This window comes from Leuresthes tenuis, unplaced genomic scaffold, assembly GCF_036924035.1.
Source record: "Leuresthes tenuis unplaced genomic scaffold, fLeuTen1.0.hap1 SCAF_17, whole genome shotgun sequence".
Lineage (NCBI taxonomy): Eukaryota > Metazoa > Chordata > Actinopteri > Atheriniformes > Atherinopsidae > Leuresthes > Leuresthes tenuis.
Window position 1 is genome coordinate 26,478,650 of NW_027325371.1, and position 8,918 is coordinate 26,487,567.

The 8,918-nt window shown below is 44.8% G+C and overlaps 1 non-coding gene and 1 pseudogene across 1 annotated transcript; both read left to right on the plus strand.

Annotated features, from left to right (window-relative positions):
• The first annotated feature begins 7,239 nt into the window (after positions 1 to 7,239).
• On the plus strand, positions 7,240 to 7,353 carry LOC140274147 (U5 spliceosomal RNA). Its single transcript, XR_011908126.1, has one exon. It is a non-coding gene; the product is annotated as a U5 spliceosomal RNA (small nuclear RNA).
• A 308-nt stretch (positions 7,354 to 7,661) lies between these two features.
• On the plus strand, positions 7,662 to 7,833 carry LOC140274103 (U2 spliceosomal RNA; annotated as a pseudogene).
• Positions 7,834 to 8,918: the final 1,085 nt, after the last annotated feature.

The window sequence follows — 8,918 nt, forward strand, 5'->3', positions numbered from 1 at the left end:
TTTGCTCTTTCTTCTACTGCAAAATACAATGTTGTTCTTTGTTGAAGTCGATCTAGACATTGATAAATATGAATGAAAAAGCAGTTTTAACTTGGTTTGAGTGAATGAATTCATTTTATACATAAAATCCGAAATCGTGCAGAACTCATGAAAATAAGCTTATTCTCGGATTTCTAAAACTTTTGATTGGCTCTTTCTTTTACTGCAAAGTACAACGTTGTTTTTTTGTTTAAATCTATCGAGACATTGATAAATATGAAGGTAAAAGCCGTTTTAACATAGTTTGAGTGAAGGAATTGATTTTATAGATAAAATCCCAAATCATGCAGAACTCCTCAAAAGGGGCGTATGGCTTAATCACAAGTGTGGCTCTTTCTCATTCAGGGTAGTATGAGGAAGTTTATGCTTGAAATATATGTAGAAATGGGTACATATGAAGGACAAAGCAGTGTTAACTTAGTTTGAGTGAAGGAATTAATTTTATACATAAAATCCCAAATCATGCAGAACGTATGAAAAGAAGCTTATTCTCGGATTCCTGATCCTTCAGTTTTGCTCTTTCTTCTACTGCAAAATACAATGTTGTTCTTTGTTGAAGTCGATCTAGACATTGATAAATATGAAGGAAAAAGCAGTTTTAACTTGGTTTGAGTGAATGAATTCATTTTATACATAAAATCCGAAATCGTGCAGAACTCATGAAAATAAGCTTATTCTCGGATTCCTAAAACTTTTGATTTGCTCTTTCTTTTATTGCAAAGTACAACGTTGTTTTTTTGTTTAAATCTATCGAGACATTGATAAATATGAAGGTAAAAGCCGTTTTAACATAGTTTGAGTGAAGGAATTAATTTTATAGATAAAATCCCAAACCATGCAGAACTCCTCAAAAGGGGCGTATGGCTTAATCACAAGTGTTGCTCTTTCTCATTCAGGGTAGTATGAGGAAGTTTATGCTTGAAATATATGTAGAAATGGGTACATATGAATGACAAAGCAGTGTTAACTTAGTTTGCGTGAAGGAATTAATTTTATACATAAAATCCGAAATCGTGCAGAACTCATGAAAATAAGCTTATTCTCGGATTCCTAAAACTTTTGATTTGCACTTTCTTTTACTGCAAAGTACAACGTTGTTTTTTGTTGAAATCTATCTAGACATTGATAAATACCAGTCGAAACTCTGCTGCCGCTTTTGATAATTTATGGTTGGGCATTCTTACCTTTTCTTACCCGCTTTTTACAAATTATGATCTTACATTCACACCTACTTGCAGTCGAACACCTTCTCATCCACTTATGATCATGTGCGGTTGGGCTTTCGCACCTTTTCTTACCCATTTTTCAGTAATTATGGGTGGACATTCAGACCTTCTTGCAGCCGAAAACCTCCACTCCTCTTTTGATCATACATTGTCGGGAATTCACACCTTGTCTTACCCGCTTTTTACAAACTTTAGTCGGACATTCAAACCTTCTTGCAGCTGAACCACCTCCGCTCCCTGTTTTGATCATATATGGTCTGGCAATAGTACCCTTTCTTACCCGTTTGTGAGTAATTATGGCTACTTACTTAATTATGGCTTACACCTACTTGCAGTCGAACACAACCTCTCTCGCTTTTGATGATGTATGGACCGGCATTTTTACCTTTTCTAACACATTTTTCAGCAATTATGGTTGTAGAATCACACCTACTCACAGCCGAACAACTCCGCTCCCACATTTGATAGTGTATAGTCGGGCATTCTCACCCTTTCTCAACAGCTTTTTGCAAATTATGATCTGATATTCACACCTACTTGCAGTCGAACAGCTCTGCTCCCGCTTTTGATTATGTTTGGTTGGATATTCGAACATTTTCTTAACTGCTTTTTACAAACTTTGGTCGGACGTTCACACCGTCTTGCAGCCGAACACCTCCGCTTCCGCTTTTGATGGTATATAGTGTGGCATTCGAGCCTTTTCTTACCCGCCTATTACTTACTATGGTTGGACATTCAAACCTACTTGCAGCCGAACACCACCTCTCCCGCTTTTGATGATGTATGGACCGGCATTCTTACCTTTTCTAACACATTTTTCAGCAATTATGGTTGGAGAATCACACCTACTCACAGCCGAACATCTCCGCTACCGCATTTGATGGTGTATAGTCGGGATTCTCCCTCCTGAGCTGTCACCTTATCGTGGTGGGGGAGTTTGCGTGCCCCAATGAGTCTGGGAGCTATGTTGCCCGGGGCTTTAAGCCCCTGGTAGGGTCACCCAAGGCAAACAGATCCTAGATGAGGGACCAGACAAAGAACAGCTCAAAAGACCCCTTATGATGAACAAAAAATTTGGACCTCGTGATCCCTTGCCCGGATATGGGACACCGGGGCCTCCCCCCGGAGCCAGGCCCGGGGGTGGGGCCCGGCAGCGGGCGCCTGGTGGCCGGGTCTGTGCCCATGGGGCTCGGTCGGGCATAGCCCGAAATGATGACGTGGGTCCCCCTCTTCCGACGGGCTCACCACCCGTGGGAGGGGCCAAGGGGGTCGGGTGCGATGTGAGCTGGGTAGCGGCCGAAGGCAGAGGCCTTGGCGGTCTGATCCTCGGCTACTGAAGCTAGCTCTTGGGACGTGGAATGTCACCTCTCTGTTGGGGAAGGAGCCGGAGCTGGTGCGCGAGGCTGAGCGGTTCCGGCTAGATATAGTCGGACTCACCTCGACGCACGGCTTGGGCTCTGGAACCAGTCCTCTTGAGAGGGGTTGGACTCTCTTCCACTCTGGAGTTGCCCGTGGTGAGAGGCGCAGAGCAGGTGTGGGCATACTTATTGCCCCCCGGCTGTGTGCCAGTACATTGGGGTTTACCCCAGTGAACGAGAGGGTAGCCTCCCTCCGCCTTCGGGTGGGGGGACGAGTCCTGACTTGTTTGTGCCTATGCGCCAAACAGCAGTTCAGAGTACCCACCCTTTTTGGAGTCTCTGGGGGAGGCACTGGAGAATGCTCCTACCGGAGACTCCCTCGTTCTGCTGGGGGACTTCAATGCTCACGTGGGCAATGACAGTGAGACCTGGAGGGGTGTGATTGGGAGGAACGGCCCCCCCGATCTGAACCAGAGTGGTGTTATGTTGTTGGACTTCTGTGCTGGTCATGGACTGTCCATAACGAACACCATGTTCAGACATAAGGGTGTCCATATGTGCACTTGGCACCAGGACACCCTTGGCCGCAGTTCGATGATCGACTTTGTGGTTGTATCATCGGACTTGCGGCCGTATGTCCTGGACACTCGGGTGAAGAGAGGGGCGGAGCTGTCAACTGATCACCACCTGGTGGTGAGTTGGCTCCGCTGGTGGGGGAGGATGCCGATCAAACCTGGCAGGCCCAAACGTATTGTGAGGGTCTGCTGGGAGCGTTTGTCAGAATCCCCCGTCAGAAGGAGCTTTAACTCCCACCTCCGGCAGAGCTTCAACCATATCCCGGGGGAGGTGGGGGACATTGAGTCCGAATGGGCCATGTTCCGTGACTCCATTGCCGAGGCAGCTGATCGGAGTTGTGGCCGTAAGGTGGTCGGTGCCTGTCGTGGCGGCAACCCTCGAACCTGCTGGTGGACACCAGTGGTGAGGGAAGCCGTCAAGCTGAAGAAGGAGTCCTATCGGGCCTTTTTGGCCAGTGGGACCCTGGAAGCAGCTGATAGGTACCGACAGGCCAGACGGGCTGCGGCTTCGGCGGTTGCTGAGGCAAAAACTCGGGCCTGGGAGGAGTTCGGTGAGACCATGGAGAACGATTTCCGGACGGCCTCGAAGAGATTCTGGTCCACCATCCGGCGTCTCAGGGGGGGGAAGCGGCTCACAGTCAACACTGTTTACAGTGGGGACGGGGCTTTGCTGACCTCAACTAGGGATGTTGTGAGTCGGTGGGGGGAGTACTTCGAGGAACTCCTCAATCCTACCAACACGTGCTCGGAAGAGGCAGAGTCGGAGAGCTCGGAGACAGGGCCTCCCATTTCTGGGGCTGAGGTTGCCGAGGTGGTCAAAAAGCTCCTCGGTGGCAAGGCCCCGGGGGTGGATGAGGTCCGTCCTGAGTTTCTCAAGGCTCTGGATGTTGTAGGGCTGTCTTGGCTGACACGCCTCTGCAGCATCGCGTGGACATCGGGGACAGTGCCTCTGGACTGGCAGATTGGGGTGGTGGTCCCCCTCTTTAAAAAGGGGGACCGGAGGGTGTGTTCCAACTATAGGGGTATCACACTCCTCAGCCTCCCTGGTAAGGTCTATTCGGGGGTATTGGAGAGGAGGATCCGTCGGATAATCGAGCCTCGGATTCAGGAGATGCAGTGTGGCTTTCGTCCTGGCCCATTTGTGAGTAATTATGGCTGGACATTCACACCTACTTGCAGCCGAACACCACTTCTCCCGCTTTTGATGATGTATGGACCGGCATTCTTACCTTTTCTAACACATTTTTCAGCAATTATGGTTGGAGATTCACACCTACTCACAGCCGAACACCTCCGCTCCCGCATTTGATGGTGTATATTCGGGCATACGAACCTGTTCTTACCCGCTTTTTACAAACCATGGTCGGACTTTCACACCTTCTTGTAGCTGAACAACTCCGCTCCCTCTTTTGATTGTGTACAGTCGGGCATACAAACCTGTTCTTACCCGCTTTTTACAAACTATGGTCGGACATTCAAACCTTCTTGTAGCCGAACACATCCACTCCTGCTTTTGATGATGTATGGTTGGGCATTCGCACCTTTTCTTACCCATTTTTCAGTAATTATGGGTGGATATTCACACCTTCTTGCAGCGGAACACCTCCTCTCCCGCTTACGATTATGTGCGGTTTGATATTCGAAAATTTTCTTTCATGTTTTATAGCAATTATTAATGGACATTCATACCTTCTTGAAGCCGAACACATCCACTCCTGCTTTTGATGATGTATGGTTGGAATTTCGAACCTACTTGTTGCCCGTTTTTCATTAATTATGGGTAGACATTCACACCTTGTTGCAGCCAAACACCTCCGCTCCCTGTTTTGATCATGTATGTTTTGACATTCGCACCTTTTCTCACCTGCTTTTTACTATTGTCGGCCAATCACAGCTTCCTCTCCACCATACTTGTATGGTAGGAAATTCTCACCCACTCTCATCCGAAGACCTCTCCTCCCGCTTTTGTTAATATTTAGTCGGGCATTCGAACCTTTTCTTACCCACTTTTTACAAATTTTGGTCGAACATTCACACCTACTTGACGCTGAATACTTCCGCTCCACCTTTTAGTGATGTATGGTTGGCATTTGCACCTTTTGTTGCCCTCTTTTTATACTGATTGCTGAAGATTAAGTTGTTCTTTCTCAAACTACAATTTTTTTTTAATTGTTGAAACTTGATTTGAAGTGGATAAATAAGGAGGACAAACAGTTTTAAGTCACGCTGATAGAAGAAATTAATTTTATAGCAAAATCTGTATTTCGTCATATGTCGAGAGATGCTTATTGCTGAAGAAGTTCTTTCTCATTCTACAAAGTACAACGTTGTTTATCGTTGAAACTTGATTAGACATGAATAAATATGAAGGAAAAAGCAGTCTTAACTTGGTTTGAGTTAATTAATTCGTTTTATAGGAGAATCCGAATTCGTGCTTATTTTCGGATTCCTGAAGAATGAGTCTGGTTCTTTCTCATAATACAAAGTTTGTTGTTTATTGTTGAAACTTCATCAGAAGTGAAGAAATAAATGAATGCCTATCAACAAATGTGGGATCTAAACTCTACTGCTTCCTCTAAAATAATTTCTTTTCTCAATTCAGAAATGTGTGTGTGTAAGTCACAACACCCGTGACACCAAAACGGCTTTCTTTTCTCTCTTTTCTCTACACTCTGCACTATGAGCACACACACCAAATCAGAAAGGCTTTTTTCTCTCTTTTCTACATTATGGACTGTGGGGACACAAAACCGCTCTCTCTTTTTTTTTTTGATTGTGTGCCAGGGCGTTGTCTCACGTATTAGATTATGCTTAAGATACGAATGGGTTTATCAGTCACATCAGAATCCATACATACTGATCCTCCCGTAATAAAATGGTCGGATCTTATCAAACACACTTTGTTTCTTGTGACAATCAAGTCAGCGAAACAGCGTATACACGTCAAGACACTGAATCAAGTTTGCCACAAGCACTCATAAGTTTGGCAGTATTGCTCTGCCGTCAGCAATCATACACCCATTTTATTTTCGTGAGACGTGCAGGCACCTGTTCATCTACTGTTCTATCACTATGAATTAGTTTATCTATTATCAATAAGGATACTTCTACAACTACTATCAAAGTATGTCCAGACTTCTTATGTTGTCAGTTGCTATATATGAATAAGTGGGTAGCTACTGACAAGCATTAAGCATGTCACACAGCCCAAACATATAACATTTCAGGACACACCACACAGTTAACAACCACAGTGAAGTGTCAAAGCCCAAACATTCAACAGGACACTTACACAACACATTCAAATCAAACAGTCAGACAACATACAAGAACATATACCCCAGCCGGCATTGCTCCCTGCCTATTTTCCTACAGTTCACTATGTGTGCGCACACCTTTATTCACAAACTCTTCAACTTATACTCTTTTACCGAAGCTGCTACAGCTCGATTGGCCGAATACCCTTAGATCCTATTTCGGTGAATTTGACATCTGCCTTACATGTAACAGATTAGCGGTTTAGCAGTTTTAATTTAGTTTGAGTGAAGGAATTCATTTTATAGCAAAATCCGAAATCGTGAAGCACTCATGAAAGTAAGCTTATTCTCGGATTCCTGAAACTTTAGATTTGCTCTTTCTTTTACTGCAAAGTACAACGTTGTTTTTTTTGTATAAATCTTTCTAGACATGGTAAATATGAACGACAAAGCAGTTTTAACATAGTTTGAGTGAAGGAATTCATTTTATAGATAAAATCCCAATCCCAATCCCAAGAGAGAAAAGAGAGTGAATGCGAAGTAGACTTTAACACGGCTATGGGAGCGAGCCGAGTGTGGGCTAACCGGGAGAATTGCTTGAAAGAAACGCGACACTGAATGAGCGGTCAGAACAAAGCCTCAATACGGGATTCTCGTGGTGTTTTTGTTGCTGCCTTGTCTTTTGCATAGAGTAAAAGACAAGGCAGCCATCGACTCAACCAAGCGTCTCAACCAAGCAAAGCTCACCACGCCTGATGCCCTGCTCCCGCAGTGACGGATAATCGTACTCTGGTTTCTCTTCATAACATACAAGTCTTTCGCCTTTTACTAAAGACTTCCGTGGAGAGCAGCACTAATGAGTTGTTTCTATTATTGGCAGGCTTTACCTTTGCGGGTGAAGCCCTTTCTGTCTGTGCAAAAGAAATCTTGCTACTTTGCAGAGTGACTTCTCTGAGTAGAGTCGCCTTACTTGTTGCGACTGTGCCGATGTTCGAAGCTGGAGTGCAAAGTTGTTGCTTGAATGGTGCTTGCTGGAGCATGCGGGAGTGCAAAGTTATACCATTTAAAAGGGCTGAAGAGTGCTCAGTGCAGCGGGTGGGCGGAGGTGCAACGTGACACTCTGGCCACCTATGGCCATAAAAAGAACACTGCTACAAGTGCGCATTGTGCCAGCAAGGGCCCTCGGACCTGAAACAGTGGACAGTTATCGCTTCTCGGCCTTTTGGCTAAGATCTGTTCTTATCAGTTTAATATGTCCTCTATACGAGGACAACATATTAAATGGATTTTTAAGAATAGGAGTTGAAAAAGAAGCTTGCTCCGTTCACTCCAAGCCTCGACCCGGTACTGCAGTGCCGCTGGGAACGGTGCGCTCTCCTCTGCTCTTGTGAAAAAGCAAACAGCGGTGTAGGATGGAAGTTTCAGGGAGCCCAAGATGAAACTTTCTTTTAATCTGCTGAGAAAAGAGAGTGAATGCGAAGTGGACTTTAACACGGCTCTGGGAGCGAGCCGAGTGCGGGCTAACCGGGAGAATTGCTTGAAAGAAACGCGACACCGAATGAATGGTCAGAACAAAGCCTCAATACGGTGTTCCCGTGGTGTTTGTGGCTGCCTTGTCTTTTGCACAGAGTAAAAGACAAGGCAGCCATCGAATAGATTGTTTCTACTTGGTCAGCCGAGGAGCAGGGGGGGGGGGCAAGCGTCTCAACCAAGCAAAGCTCACCAAGTAGGAACAATCGGGCCCTTTTCGATGGCTGCAACACCTGAAAGAGATATTGATGCGAGACCCGATCAAATGCTTTTTCAAAGTCTAAATTTAAGATGACAAGCCGGGTGTTTCTGTCTCTAGCGTAATCAATGATGTCTCGAATCAGTACGAGGCTGTCGGTGAGTTGTCTCCCTGAGATGGCACAAGCTTGGTCTGGGTGAATTACCTCCTCTAAAACAGAGGACATCCGTGTCGCTAAAACCTTGCTAAAATGTTTACAGTCAAAGTTTAAAAGTGTGATGGGCCTCCAATTCTTTAGGTCAGTCTTATCATTTTTTTTATAAAGTAGAGTCACTATTCCCACTCTAAAACTGTCAGGCAGTCGGTCGAGTTTTTCAAAATCTTTAAAAACATCTAAAATGTCTGATGATAAAAGGTCCCAATAGGTCAGATAGAATTCTGCAGGAAGCCCGTCTAAACCCGGAGCTCGACTTCTCTTAAAACCTGTTAGGCATTTTTTTAACTCTAAAGCAGTAAAATTCTGTGTCAAGTGTGCATTCTCTTTTACGGTTTTGTCAACGAATTTTAAGATTTCTGCCGATGTTTCCAAGTGCACTGGTTTCTCTTTGTACATGTTACTATAAAAGGTATGTACAGTTTCAATCATCTCTTGTGTGGATTTTGTTAAAAACCCATCTTCTCTTTTTAGATTTTGAATACACTCCTTTTTATTTATAACTTTCTTTCTTTTTCAC